At 44.6% G+C, this 15,642-nt stretch overlaps 1 protein-coding gene across 11 annotated transcripts in view; it reads left to right on the forward strand.

Annotated features, from left to right (window-relative positions):
- TENM4 (teneurin transmembrane protein 4) overlaps positions 1 to 15,642 on the forward strand; it is a 2,472,585-nt gene that overhangs the window by 2,267,926 nt on the left and 189,017 nt on the right. The window lies entirely within an intron of this gene.

A 15,642-nucleotide genomic window follows, 5' to 3' on the forward strand; every position in this document is an offset into this window, starting at 1 on the left:
CTGAATTTGTGGCGGTGTTTGCCAGGGCTCAGCCCTGCTACTTGTTTCTGAGCCCCGGCACTTATTGTCTCAGACACAGTTTGATTATGGAGTAATGTTTTGGCGACTTTATCATTGTAACTGACAGTCACATAATAAACACCTATAGAATCAGAGCAAAAGGTAAATGATGATTGTGTTTTAAGACACAATAAAACATGTGTCTCATGTCAAGACACGATGAGTATGTTATTTTATGTGTATGTTGATTGGTATTTGTAACTCATACATCTGCTGTAGTGACTGAGTACAACCGTCAACCACAATAATCCGGAGGGAGTTGCAGCTTTAACCCCCATATATGTTGACAGCATGGGGAGCAGCCGTGGTAGTGGCAACCACTGGGGGTTCAGGGGAAGTGCCCATCCTGACGTGTCATGGGTGTGTTAGAAAATATTTGAGCCCCAACACTTATTTTAATTAAGCACTGACAAGCACACAATAAACACGTCCACGCTAATATATTTTCCAACACGTTCTGCCCTTTATTCGTGTATCATGTTAGTTTGTTAACTATGGTCACATGACCAAATGTTACTTCATGTGGGCTGCTGTCACTCACGTGCTGTTAATGATGCAACACTAAATCTGGTTTTGTGTTTTTTGCGGCACTTTCTTGCTTTGTTTTTGTTGCGCTGTACGCCATGTTTGGGCGCAGGGCTTTTGGCACATCCGTTTCAGCAGGGCACCTTGGGTGCAGGTCTGTTTTACGCACACCCTGCATCCCGTGGCCAACAGGGCATGCCTAAAAGGGACCTGTACCCAAATGTGCCACCCTGAAAGCGCTGCACTGAAATGCATTGCTTGCTTTATTTTTTAGCTCCAGCCCTACTGCCAACAGTTACAGCACTTAGTACTAAAAACCAAGTGTTACATTATGTACATATTTTACGAGAACATAATATTCATATACATTTCTAGTTGTGACATCATGTTGTTATGTTAGGTGGTCACACTCAACTCAGGGAGTACATTTCCCTCAAAGCAAGGTTGCGCGCACCCAAAGCACAGATTCAACTTTAGTGAGGCCTCCAGCCCATCTCACAGTACCCCAACAAACATCCTCTATAGCCTCAATTAGCTAGGAACCAGGCAGGTGTGAAGTAAGAATATATATTTTTATTTAAGGTTTGACAAAGAAGACTAGGAACCAACACCAACCACCAATACTGTGGCACTACACAATATCCCAAATTCTAATTTCTTGCACCAATTAACTCACACACGTTTAAAGGACTTCCAGTTTCGATATGATGCAGGTAACATTGTGAATTTGGCAGTCACAATTTCTATCAGATTTCTTGCAAATTAACCAATAGCAAACAATACAATAGAAAAAACTTTTGGCCTTATTTTGAGAAAGGCAATGTTTGAGAAGGAAACTCAATTGGAAAACCGTTTTGGCTTGATTTTTAGAAAGGCAATGTTTGAGCAAGAAACTGAATGGGAAAACCGTTTTGGCTTTTTATTTGAAAGGCAAGGTTGGGAAAAGGAACTCAAATGGGGAAATCGTTTTTCAACACACATTCAAAGGACATGCAGTGCTTTGAGGATTCTGGTTTGGGATGCTCACGAATAAATGGGGAGTTTCGTTTTGCAACACACATACAAATAAGATGTAATGCTTGGTAATTCTGGTTTGGGATGCAAGGGAATAAGTGGAAAATTTTGTTTTACCCACTTCCCATTCACTTGAAAGGTAGCGTATTAGGATCACTTCTTTCAGGATTCAGGACCGCCCTTCTAGACTGGAGTCAGGGGTTTCAGAAGGACAGTCACCCAAGTCTTTTTTGTTTATACCAGCTCTAACACACAGGGCATGAATTTTGTTAGTTCCGAACTCTAACAGCACTCATCCCATGAATTTGTATATGGGAATGAATTGATTTAACTTCAATTCAATGTGCTATGGATCTACATGGCTTCCCCCCTACCCAAAATGTAATGGAAAGGATTAAGGCAGGCTGTTCCCAACTCAATTCAATATAAATGGATAGGGTGATTTTCTATAGTGGAATTAAATTGGATTGGTTGTAAAACAATGTGCCAAGGGCCTACACTTTTTCACCCCCCTCCTACCCACTAATGGAAAGGGATAAAGTCGGGTAGCTCCCCACACAATGAATGGCTTTTGGATTAATCTACTTACATGGGAGGCTTTGATTATGGGGCATCGAGGGAAACACAAGGGCTTCCCCGAGGACAGCACAGATCTGGTCAAGGTCTTCAGTCAAGGATTTTCTCCAGACTTCCTCTCGCTCCTCTGATGGGGTCCCAGTTAGCTTCTAGATGTCCCTGTCACTGTCTCCAATGCAAGGATTGAGGGCTCTCTGCTAGGTATTCCTCGCAAGAAATTGACCTCTTATAGGACTGATGACACTCCTACATTATCCAAATTCCCACTGTAAGGATTGGCTAGCACTCTCCCTTCACCTCCCACCAAGACGACCACTGACTGCTGATAGGACCAGGAGTTGGGAGGTATGGGTTATGGAAGCTGAGGGAGGAGAAAGATTTGTCATTACAAAATGACAGGTGGGTTTTACCTTTTTGGGTTCTGAAAATCTAACATGGCAGCTATACTAATTTTTCAGATAACTACATGAATCTATATGTTTTCTAATTCTACATTTTATGGCAAGTCGGAAAATACTACTTTTATTTTGGCATGCCCTTCCTGGGTGGAGCCACATTTTTTTGCGATTTGTGGCTGTGCCGTAATAGTTACAACTCTGACACTACATTCTTCCAACATTGATTTCACTGTCTATCACTCTATCAATATTTCCAGTTCCTCAGTTGTATAAAAATGCCAGAATCATAATTGTGATCATAACTTATGTACATCACACACATTTCATTTTTACATGGTCCCGACGGGCTCTTTATACCCTTTAATATGAATCTGGACTGGGCTCACTGGGACACACAATTCTCTTTTTATTTAGGAACATGTGTCCAATGTTAAACATATAGAAATGCATTTTTTTTCTTTTTCCCTTGGATTTTGGATTTTTGTTGTTGCCTCTTTTAGGATGCGTGAATTGAGGTCTTGTCTGAAACAAAAGTTTGTCTTTTTTTCTATTTAAATTCAAACTGTAGTTTTCTTAAAATTAAATTATTATTAAAATGCATTATATTAGAGGTAGCCCCCACCTTTTCCCCTCTAAGTTTCCATTTCTCCTTAAACATGTGACCAGGCCATCTGCTCGGGCCAATGTTTATTCTACCCTCTTCTCCTGAGCCTCAAAGATCTTTGCTCAGAGCTAATGCACAATTAATGAGGGAGCTGACCTTGAAGGTCATTTCTGTTGGTCATGTTATCTGTAAATCCCTACAGTCCTGATCTCTCTTGCAACATTTCTTACATTTTTAACTGAAGCTCCAAGCCCGTTCCCTTGATAAACCCAGCCCCAAATGTCTTGGGGGTCGAAGTTTCAGCTCAGAGAGAAAAACAAGTTGCCGTTAACAATTCTCAAAGGCTTGCATATTGCATTTACCCACTGTGTACATTTAACTTTCAATACTGCACCAGGGCCTGTTGTTAACAATATAATCTTTCTTTACATACTGTATAAACAGAAATAAGTTCACTCTTGGTATTGTTCACACAAATAGGTCATAGTTAAGTAAGGAACAAGTGTTTAAATTTACACCAGATGAAAAAGGCCTTTTTCTTTACATGCTGTGATTTTATATCATATAATGAAGTCTCTTTATTCCTGAAAACACAGTCTGTTATTCGACGTTATTTCTTTAATGTAAGGCATCATTCCTTCTGTTTAGCTTCCAAATGCCCAGTGTTTAAAATGTATCTTTTCTTTCCATGTGCGCTGTTGCAGTTTTGAATCTGTCAAAGAGGGCATTTTGCCTTTTTACGCGAAGTCAGCATCTGCAATGCCACATGTCTTTTTGGAATCCATTGGACAATGTTAGTAATATTACAGTTCTGAATCACACTTTTCTTCAGCTGAGTGCCTGTACATTGTAACGAAATGGAGGGAGGCCCATTCTCGCCCATTCACTAGGCCTCATGTTGAAATCACTGTTTTGTACTGGCTTTTATGTTTCAATGGAAACCCACACGTAGCCAGCACCACTCACAATGGGACCTAGCATGGCCTCTCCATCTCTATTGCTCTGGGGTTGCCTTTTTACCCCACAATCACAACGAACCAATTACCATCTCATCCTCTAGTTGAAATATCAGTGAGCACATTGAGAGGAAGTGAAGCGCTCGAGGGATGACTAAGAACTCCACTTCGAAGAAAAGCACTAGGGTGCATTAACTCTGACAGGTTTGCTTTCTAAAAATAAAAGACAGACCTTTTACACAGACAAGGAATGTACCCCATCAAATATGTGTTTGTTTTTCTTAGTACCCTTGAAGTTCTCGGCCGTGGGGTACATCAAACTCAACATGTTTGCCTTGGGAACAGGATGATGAAACGGGTAAGATCCCCTGGTTGAGCCGACTCAGCCCTTTACCCTCCCGAGGGACACAATTATTCCCCAGGCATTTGTGCAGTCTAATATTGTGATCGGCGACCACAAAATGGAGGGAAAAGAGTAGAGGGCGGCTCTTGCAATGTCCTTACTACATAGTGAAACCTAAAACCTTTCTTTAACAAAAAATAAAGGTTACATGCAACATGCTACATTCCATTCAGGAGATGTTAGTCCAGTCCTTTTGTTTTATTTTCTTTTTGATCTGTTACTTTTAGACTTGGATAAATAATGGGGAAATGAATGACTTCAAGTCCCAGAATGCAAAGAAAACAAGCATTGACAAAGTCAATAGTGCATGTGGTTGTATGGTGAAAACATTTTGTGAGTTTATGCACACAGGCACACTTACTGCGATGGGGATAAGGGTAAGCAGACTGAGTGGAGATAGGTTGCAGGAAGGGAAGTGAATGAATATGATTGCAAGGATTGAGGAATGAATGGGAGCGAGGTCGGATGCGTGAAGGAATGATTATGCGTAGCAATGTATGTCTATGGGTATGGTGCTTTAAGAAAAGATTTTGAAGATAAATGAAGGAAAGTTTAAGGGCATGTAAGAGTGGTAGGATGTCTGGACGGATAAATGCATAAGTGTAAAATGTAACAATGGATTATTGAATAAGCATGAAAGGATTTGTGAGGATTGGGGAATACATGGGATCCTGAGTGTAGGAGTGTAATGCACACACCAAGGTTGTGCCACGTGACCCCACACTTGACTGTGCAGCAGCCAGTAAGTGAGAGCATGTGCCACAACGCGTGCGATGGTAGAAGAGTGGCGAATTGTGTGCTAACTTATTGGGAGCCCAGATCACTAACAGGCGCATGCACGTCCTTCAGCAGCAGCACGTTGACTCTATTTCCACCGCTGCTCATTCTACCGGCAGCTCTATCATAGATACACATTGTTGACACTGTTCTGTACTATCTACACAGTGGCAGATACCGATTTTGGTACCAGAGTTGGCAGGTGATACTCCGGCATTTAAGTGATTTGCGATAAGTGGTGGCAGAAGAAAACTTTTTAGTGGAGGGGAATTTATATTTTCTCTGAATTAGCATGAATGACCAAGCATGGCAAGCGAACCCTAAAGTAATACAAAGCCGTTTGGTCTGCCCCGAAAATATTTGTTAAACTAATGGGTTCAAATGAAACATTTCACGACACAATTTCTGCAAGAAATGGTATAAAAAGCCAAACAATGTACAATTGGTTAAGTACAAAATTGTATTCCAGTTCACCAATTTTATAACATTTTCATGATACCACTGCCCACAATATATGCCAGAATTTCCTATGTAAAACTCACACTCACCCAATAACTCACACAAACAGAGAAGTCTTTGCCATGCACAGCAGTGCTATGTTTTTTCAAAGCTTCCTCAACCCAAGAAACACAGTTCTCAGGGCTGCAAACAACGTCATACCGGTGTCACCCTTACTAGGGATCATCAGTGTACTATAGCCTGACAGCCTTGTGGGTGGAGCATTGGGGTGTATGTAGAATATGTTTAATGGTAGAACGAGAGCTGCAGCACCAGAGATTTCCTCTGACTTGGTATCGCCATCATACTCGGGGCACCCTTGTTTTGTCTACAGAGAGAAAGGTGGACAAATATCGGCTATGCAGGATTGCTGGGGTTAAAAAAGGAATTATTTACTTGTGCGAACGGTGTAAATTGGCTCCTCATAAAATGTTTCAATGTTCATTCCTAACAATTATTTGAGGTATACGTTGTCACAATAAGAACATTGCACTTGTCTTACTGAGGAAAGCACTTTAATAATTCAAATAATTTTCAGATCGAATTTTACCAATCCAAGATACTGGTATACTCCTATTGTATTCTTTCAAAATATGGAAATGAGAAGGGGGAAGGAGACAAATAGCACCAATGAGGTTTCATGACAGCTTTGCATAAAATCAAAACCATTTTGGTCATATAGAATGACTGCAGAAGGTTTGTATGCTTGAATCAATAAGAACATGATACACACTAGGCTTGATGCTGATTTCATTTTCCACAATGCTCATCCGAATCTTCTGTTTGTAACCATGAACCATATATATTAATTCAGACAGCTACCTGATTTGGATGTGAGGATAAAAAGTTGTGAGATCCGGCACTCTGTTGAAACCCAGGAGCTTAACTGAGGCAGAGTTTTAGAAGCAGAGGGTCTGGGAGGAGAAACTGGTGCTCAGGCATCTTTAGAGGACTGGATAGGTAGGATAAACGAGCAGGGTTGGGCTGGACAGCACAGTGTACCGCAGAAGGCATCCTTTAATGTTCATACCATTACTGGTATGTGCCTTTAGTGTACACAGAAACAAATGTTAAAACTGCGAATACATATCGAACTAGAAGAATATTTCCTTGCTGGAGGCAACTTTGGAAAGCAAATATCCATGTGCCATGGCTGGGATCTCTTTTAACACCTTAGCGCTGCTGCGTATTCAGCGCTTCCTAGGGGCTTTTAAAAGCATTGCATTATTGTAATGAGCAATGATTTGCACTAACAGCCTCACAAATCCAACAATCCGCAGGCTCCCATGAGTCAGAGGCTTCCTAATTGGCGCTCTTACTATGCAGAGATTTCTGGGGTGTTATCGAGATGTAGACTAAGACCCTCTTTCCCCAGACTGCAGGGGACACTTTGAAATGTAAGGGAGCAAAACTCAGAGGACTGCGAGAAACGTGTGTCAGGAATGATCGGAGGTTTCTGCATTATATACTGCGAAGACTGAACCTGGATCCTAGGGACTGATCTGACATGGTCGGACACCCTGAGGAGAGGAGGACTGTGGAGGACCAGACTCTGCGCATAAAATGCTGGCCAGAATCACTTTAGGTCTAGAAGATGTCCTCTAACTTGGGGGACTGATCCGACATGGTCGGTCACTCCAAGGAGACCCTGGCATTCTCTCCAGTAGGAGGACTGTGGAGGACCAGACTGCGCATAAAATGCTGGCCAAAATCACTTTAGGTCTAGAAGATGTCCTCTAACTTGGGGGACTGATCTGACATGGTCAGACACTCTGAGGAGACCCTGGCATTCTCTCCGGTAGGAAGACCATGGGGGTCCAGATTCTGCAAATGAAATGCTGGCCAGCATCACTTGAGGTCTGGAAGATGTCCTCTAACTTGGGGGTCTGATCTGACATGGTCGGACACTCTGAGGAGACCCTGGCATTCTCTCCGGTAAGAGGACCATGGAGGACCAGGCTCTGCTCATGAAATGCTGGCAAGCATCGCTTGAGGTCTGGAACATGTCCTCTAACTTGGGGAACTGATCTGACATGGTCGGACACTCTGAGGAGACCCTGGCATTCTCTCCGGTAGGAGGACTGGAGGACCAGGCTCTGCTCATGAAATGCTGGCCAGCATCATTTGAGGCTAGAAGATGTCCTCTAACTTGGCAGTTGTTGAACCACACTACCAGAGTTCTCGTTAAGTCCTGCTATCTCCCTGTTCCTCACTTGCCATGTTTGCCCAATCTCTGGCGTGCTTAGAAACCAGATGAACACCATTATTGGTGGTCATTGTGCCACCCCATGTAGATGGGGTTATTGAAACTGGCAAATACCACCACACTTGTAAAACCTTACATATAATCCCGATTCTTGGGGGAGGGGGGGTGGAGGTTTGATCCGAGCTATCAACAGCCACACCATAGCAAAAGAAATGTGGCTGAAGTTTTATTTTTCATACTTTGCAAGAGGTGAGCCAGTAAAAACAGTACATTTGATGGCATATAAACACATGCTGTCTTTTTAAGTACTAAAGTAAGTATAAGCATGGCGCTGTACAGGACATTATTACAGTATTTTATCAGCCACTTTGCAGTGGTTCCACTTGAGATAAGCTGTTCTATTTAGGCGGGTATCAAGTTCTGGAGGCTTGAGAGACTGCTTCTCGGTGTGCCACCGACTGAAGGGTGGTGCTACCACCAGAATGAGTATTCCACAATTATAAGGTTTGCTTAACTACCACATGGTTTCATCTGTCACCACCTGGAAGGTTGTGCGACCATCATAAGGGTTCTGCAATGATCAGAAGGGTTCTCACCATCCAGGGGGGTTTTCCACCGCCAGAGAGGTTCTGGTACTGTTAAAAGAGAAAAGCCCACCACCAAAGCCTTTGCGCCACCATCAGAAGTTCTGCGTTAACACCAGGAGGAATATTCCGTCCTCCGAAGAATTATCAACATGAAAGGACGTGCTTCACTATCATCTTGCTGCAGGAGGACTTTCACGACCATAGGAGCAGTTGCACATAGTTTTTGCTTGAAGATTCACTGCCACCGCCGTATGTGTGGTAATGGGATGAATTAGAAGATTTGCACAATCACCTGCCAGAGGTTTCATATTAAAAGACCGTGTTTAAATGGGTCAGTGTCCGAAAAAGCAAATGACCTAGAAGAGACTTATAGCTAGATGGCAAGCACTTGTAGGGTGGGCCATCCTAGCCGTTAACGGCCCACCAGCCCAACGTAAGTGGTGTGAGGACCCTTAACATTGGCAGCATGGTGCTGTTACCGGACGGGATGCGCCACACTCTAGGTTGCGCAGATGCTAACACAGATAAACACCCCAACTGCCAAAGCAGAGAAACTTATAGGGGGCCCCGGGCAGGGATGCTAAAATGGGGCAAAAATAACAGAAGCAGCACACCAGAGAGTGGGGTAGAATTAGAATAAGTTCTACGAAGTCTGCACAGGGAAATCAGAGCAAAGGACACCTCTAAGGCATTCCGCCTGGCTGGAGGCGGTCCAGAAGGAAGCATCTGAGCAGCAACCACAGGACCGCTGCAGGCAGGAGTGAGGGTCTGGCAAGAAACCGGCGCTTGGAGAATGGCGCAGCGGGGAGAAGGGGACGCAGCAGACGATGCAGGAGGGAAGCGTTCGTGGTTTGGCTATTAGGGCATCACTGGGGGTGCAGCGAGAGAAGGTGGGCCTCTACAGTTAAATGCAGCCCACATTCTCTCAGTGCTGATTGGTCGAGCATCATCCCAAGGATGCAAACAATGTATAGAACAGTGTCTGAGAATTCTGTGAGGCCATTGGCCAAACAGAACCATTTAAACATGCGTCGAGATCGCTAATGCAGAGTTTGACTTTGTGACGGATACCTTAAAATACTTGCTATCATCTTAAAAGATCCTCTATTTCTGATTTAGGGTTACCTGCTCTTGTGGGCTTACCTTTCCAAAACTCCACTGTAGCTAAGCCTGATTTTACAAGATTTCTTTTGTTCTTAATGGCGTATGTATACGTGTCAGTCCCTTGCAGTAATCGACAAAGCCTACTTGTAAGGGGTTAACTGGAAGTCCCATTTAAGTGTACAGTGTCCATGTGGGAGCAAAACTGCAAAGGGGGCACAGGTGTGTGAGTGAAAAATCATGAAGAAATCCAGATTCCCGGCCACATGAAGCATCTCGCGTAAATCTATGGAAAAAACGCTCTCGTATGGCTTTGAGGGAAATAATGACTTAATCACGCTATGGTGCAGCTCATGCAAAGTAGACGAATGTTTTCTGCACTTTCCTCGAGCTGGGCAGTAAGCCTCAGTTCAGCCTTCTTTTGCGTTCTTTTCGCCCAAGTCAAATTTCAGTTGGGTTTGTTTCACGAGGCGCTTGACATAATTTTCTTCAATTTTTTGGAATATAAATGTTTTGATTAATTAGAATAAGTCCAACATATGTACAAGGACAATGCAAGATGCTCAATAAGGAAGTTGTACACATTTTCCTGTTTTATTCATCAAGCAACGCATCTGAGGTGTGTGTGAAATGCTTAGCATGTCACATAAATCGCACCCTTGTGCAGCGAACTGTGTTAACCGAACTGAAGCTGTCAACAGGACATCTCAACACTCGCTCTACCTTTTTCCGCTATACCCTACTAACCCATCCGAACCTCTAGCTTTTAGATCCGCCAGGGTGTCAAGGGACCACTTTGGTGGTGATAGTGCGCGGTATAAATATCCTTTAACACTAACATTACCATAAATAAACCTTTCTCTATTTTGTCTTCAAGTTTTATTGGTTGCATGCTTTCAGGGCAGCCATCTTGTTTCTCCCTGGCCTGGCTTGTGAACCCGTTCATTAAAATTTCCATCTGCTTGGGTACCCACAGGTTGGCGAAGTAGCCTGCTACATTTCATGTGTCTGAAATAGAAATCCCAATAATCACTCACCCTGCTGGGCACACAAATGCAGTCAGTTGCCAAGTGTTGCAGAGTCTGTAGAATGGAGTTACATGTACCCTGCCGGTTTCACTGTGCACCATACATGCAGAAGAGCTTCCCTCTTACCACCATGGCTCCGGACACATTAAATACCTGACATTATGGTGGCTCACCTACGAGCCACAGTATTATTAAATTGCACGGGAGCTCTTTCAGAATGGATAAGCCGCCTCATCGCCACAAGAACGAATGAAAATAAAGGAGGGTTGATTAAATTTCCTAGATAGAATAAAACATAATAGCTGGACTTTTGCAAAATACCAGCAATTATGTATTATTTATAGTTTGCTCAGAGAAAACAAAACAGCCCACATTCTAATCAGCGATGATGAATTAAAGCAAGAGGCTGCATTCATTTCTGAATGCCCATCAAGGTCCGCCCGGTCCGCTGGATGAAGAGACGGCAAACGCGCGGCTGCCTCCTATTCATCCGTTCATTGGTCTTAAGCCCGCCCGCTCGCTCGCTCGCGAGAGAGAGACACAGACAGGGTAGGACCTGAACGGGCAAGGCCCACCCAAAATCTGTAAATGCCCGCTCTATGGGCATTTGCCGATGTTAATGTCACTGCGGTGTGCCCAACTGTGTTAGCTTCAGGCCCCACTTGTTAGACAATCCTGGCTACGCCTCTGTCACTCGCTGTTTGCCTTTGACCTGGCAATCTCTGCTTCTCTGGCCTGCTCCCTGATCAGCAGCAAAATGTGTGAATGCCCCCTTTTAAATGGAATCCTTCATATTGGGAAGCACGGGAGAACGCTTTTAAGCACACCCAGTTTTGGCAGAGGACAGAAATGAGACTCTGGGAGATGGTGATTTGTCTAAGATCACGCAGTGTGGTTGCTGGGAGGCTCCATTGGATAGAACCCAATCTTCCAGGTTCCACAGTAAAGCACAAGCGCTGGACTGCATCAAATGTTTCATGAAGTTGGTTTTGAGGCCTGATACAGGGACGGGAATGCTGTCTTAGGTGCTGAGTACATAGGGGAAAGGGGGCAACTTCCCCACTCCTTACTCATGTTGGAATGGGGGCAGAAACAACACTTTACCCCATAGAGAAGTTTAAACTGTTCAGCTTCCAACTGTACTTCCCAAAATGAGACTGCACGCATTGTCAGTGCTGCAGGAGATGAAACCATTGGCTTGTAAGCCCTGTACATGAGCTGCACTGTTGCTAGTGCAGAGGCTTTGAGCAGTATCCGGGAACCACCTACAATGGTGAATTATTTCAAGTTGAGTGGCAGTCCCCAAAGCAGAAAGTTGCAAGGTAGCACAGCAGGTTAGGTGGCTGGTGCTGAGATATATGTTGAGATCATGTAGGCGTTTATCAAATTCCTTCGGTAAAATCTGCTCTAAAATGCACCATTTTCACCCTAGAAAGGCTCCAGCTTGGCTGCTTGCTCATAGGCGTGGGGCGAGTGGGACAGTATTTTGGCTGAACAGACTAAGCAGTGAATAGAAAGAGAAAGTGGACTTGAGAAGAAATGGTGGCAAATGAGGCATTGCAAGACTTATTTTGAATCTGAAACAGTGAACACACAACCACCTTTCCCCCACAGTGGGGTTCAGCAAGACAAGCTCTTTTAATGCAATCACTTTTAATTGGCCTAGATTTTTATGAAAGAAGGGAGGGAAGGATTAGAAATACAAGCGCTAACATGGGATGCTCTGCCTGAACAGAAGTGGTCATCCTGGCCCAGGTTCGGGGGTTTAAAGAGTAGATGTGAGGTGCAGAGCTATCTGTTTTTCTGCAGTAAGGGCCCAATTCATGGACTTTTTTGCTCGGTTCAAATTGAATTTGCACTGCTGAAAAGTGACTTTGCACTACCGACACAAACCCTGATTCATGGAACTGTGCAAAGTGTATTTTTGCAGTGCATAGTCATTTTTGCGGTACAAAAAAGACGTTGGGCCTGATTCATGGAATATTTTGCACGGTGCAAAGTACTTTTCACTGGTGCAAAGTGACTTTGCACTGCCAGCAAACACCCTGATTCATGGAACAGTGCAAAGTGGCTTTGCACAGCAAAAAGACACTTTGCACAGTTCCATGAATCAGAGTTTGTGTCGGCAGTGCAAAGTCGATTTGAACCGTGCAAAAATTTCCATGAATCAGGCCGTAGATGTTTTCACCAGTTGGTGTTCTGTAGGCGCTCTATAGTTTCCCTCTGCACCCTTACAGAATAGGCTGAGCTTTGTGTGCCTGCCGCTGTGAGAGCCGCCCAGGACCCTTCCTTCGGAGGGTCTCTGTTCTGCAAACGCACTGCTCCTGTGTCTGAATAAATATGGGCTCTGTGGATAAAATCTGTTAACTTGTCAATTCAATTGGAAAGATGTGGTTTCAGCTGGGGGAAATTCAATTTCACTCAATTACTGGAAAGTGCACTCGGTGCTGGCAGAGCCGGGCTGATGGAAGGACAATCCCGCGTTACCACGAGAGATAATTTTATGTAAATATACGGGGAGGCGGCCCTGGCCGGCCGAGGGCCCGCGCCGGCCGCGCACCTGAACGAGTTAGCCGTGTAATTGCATTTAGACCAAGGTCTTCTGAAGGAAGTGGCTATCTAGCCGCATTAGCCAGAGTGTGGTGCCTTGTGGGTAGTCAGTCGGTCTAGGCTCTGAAAGACAGGCTTGCACTTGAGAGGCCATATGCGTGAAGGGTAGTATGGTTCGTTGGTCCAAAAGGGTAGGGTGACCACGATTTTACAAACGAAAACCCAGGATAATGTTGCAAAGTCATGCAATTGATACAGAACAAGGACATTGAAAGGCGAGTTCTAAAATATATATCCTGGGCCAGAATAGCTAAGCCCACACCATGATGGCTCAGCTGAAGGTGTGTGGGGGCCCATTTCAACATGATGGTTGGGGGCCCCCTGCTTAAAGCTAAAACAATCTGAGGCCACCATGTGGTGCATACATTACAATGGTTGCAAAGTTAAGGTTAATAGCCACCGATTATCATGAAACAACCAGCCAGCAGGTTGCTTAAACACTAACAGCCACACCACGAGTTGAGCAGTATCCCAAATGGGATACCGCACAACTGTATTTGCGTTACTGCCCAACCCTGTATTAACGCTGGATCATAGGGTGGGTGGTAACTGTAATTCCCCATCCCCCATTGGGTCCATTGGACCCAATGAAGAATTTTTGGTGCAATTACTGTCGGAGCTATTACCGCACAGTAATTGCGCTGAAAATCGACATTTTTGTGGCGCATTTACCCCCAGTTTAGTGCTGAAGGTAAATGCTGCCAGCCCGAGATTGGGCGGACCCTTAAATGCAGCAGTAATCGCGTTACCGGCGCAGCTCTAAACCCTTTTTTGTCAGTAAGTTGCTGGTGTGGGGGAACCAGTGTTAGAAGGCAATGAGGTGATAACACTTCTGTATAGAGAAAACGCAGCTTGTTATGCGAGTGCTGAAAAGTGCACATTTTAAGCCCCAAAATGAAAACAGAAAAAGGAATATATTGCTGCTACAGTTTGAGGCGTTTTACCGTCTGGCAGGAATTACACCTGCTTATGTTTACAGTGTTTCAAATTGCACCAGGCTTCCCCTGTAGTTGCTACTAGACCCAGCACTTACATGTTGGGCCTATGTCATGGAACGATTAGCGCGTTGCAGCATGACTTTGCACTGCCAACGCACACGTTGAACCGGGCTTATTTCGCAGAGTGGTGAAAAGTGTATTTTTGCAGAGCAAGGTCACTTTGCACTGCAAAAATACTCATTGCAGCGCACAAATGGGCCTAATTGTTTTTAAAGCACCAGACTTGGTGCTTTTTTTGTGAAGTAGGCCTAAGACCACAATACTTGGTGCTTTTTATTTTTACTAGGCCCATTTTGCGTGGTGCAAAGAGTACTTTTGCAGTGCAAAGTGACTTTGCTCCGGAAAAAATACACTCTGCACCGCTCTGTGAATTAGGCCCGCTTCAACATGTTTGTAGGCAGTGCAAAGTCACCTTGCACTGCGCTAAACCTTCCATGAATTTGGCCCATAATCTGGTAAAATCTCCGACAAGGCAAAAAAGACCACTTAACTGTTTTGCAGACCCTTGCTGGGAGCGAGGGACATGTTGTGCAAAATCTAGACTGTGCCCACAAAACCGGCAAGTCCATCAAAACTCACTCCATGTTCACATTCCTTCTTCTTAAATTTAAATCCATTTAGATGCCAGCCTCCCCCGCCCAACTTAATCAAACTTCAGATTCTCCACCCCCTCGCATGCTGCACTCCCGAGCTCTCCTTAACATCTTCTGTCCACCCTGTACTGCCATCTGCTCCTTGAACCCCCTGGCGCCCCATCACTGGAGAGCAATGCCCCATTAAATGAAGGCTATTCCAACAGTGATTGTCTGTAGCAATCATCCCCCCCTTAGGGGGCATAAACGGACAATAATGGCCCTCCAGCCCGAGCATAGGCTGGCCCGAGCAAAGCAAAGTCCTCAGTGAGGGCTCAGGGCCGGTACCGACCCCGTACGTACACCCCACCCAACACTAAACCAGTGTGATTGCTATTCACAACCTGGGGTTCATCCTGGGGTGCAAAGAATTTGATTTGTTATGGGAGACGGGTGACAAGCACATTGCGCAAGCCCAATCTCCCCCCCCAAAAAAGATGCCTCATGCCATGGTAAAAAAGGGACAGAGTCCCTTTACTATTTCTATGGGAGCCATGGGCGGGACAGATTGCGGGGAGCAGAACACAAAGGGGAAAGAGGCAGCGTGGTGAGGGAAGGGTTTGGGGTGTCTTGGGTTGTGGGGTTGTTGGGAGGCAAGATGGCAGCACCAGGGGAGTGGCCTCTGGTGGCTGGAGTAACTGTGTGTTCTCGCCCATGTTTTCTGCCACC

Source organism: Ambystoma mexicanum, chromosome 7q (assembly GCF_040938575.1).
Source record: "Ambystoma mexicanum isolate Mex_15411 chromosome 7q, UKY_AmexF1_1, whole genome shotgun sequence".
Lineage (NCBI taxonomy): Eukaryota > Metazoa > Chordata > Amphibia > Caudata > Ambystomatidae > Ambystoma > Ambystoma mexicanum.